Below are 518 nucleotides of genomic sequence, written 5' to 3' on the forward strand. Positions count from 1 at the left end.
ATCATGGTAAAATGTAAATGTAGGTATATTTTGATAAATCAACTTTCATTGCCTCAGTTCACCTCCTAATAAATTCTGATTGTATAATAAACTATAAAAACTTATACATCCTTATTTCCCCCAAGTGATAAATTTCATTTTTGGTTTGTAAAAACAAAAACATGTTTGATAGTATGGAAAAATAATACATGAAAAACATATTTTGCATATCTGAAGTAAGTTGCTAAAAATATGTGTATTATACCGGTCTTTCTCTTATATTTTTTGTGATAACTATGTGATTATGTATTCATTACGAGAAATCTCTTTTTTTCCTTAAATCATGGGTGTAGTCTTGGCTGTTAGGAGATGGCAAATGGCTCTTGATCTTTATCCTCCTCCTCCTAGTCTAGTTTTGGGTAGCATTTGCTGATACATCAGTATTTACTATCTAGAATTAATTTTTCCAAAAAAAATGTTGAATTGAATTTTGAAAAGTATTGTTTATAGACTGTGACTATTAGGAAGAACCCCCCCCC

The sequence above is a fragment of the Penaeus monodon genome, chromosome 15, assembly GCF_015228065.2.
Source record: "Penaeus monodon isolate SGIC_2016 chromosome 15, NSTDA_Pmon_1, whole genome shotgun sequence".
Taxonomy (NCBI): Eukaryota; Metazoa; Arthropoda; class Malacostraca; order Decapoda; family Penaeidae; genus Penaeus; species Penaeus monodon.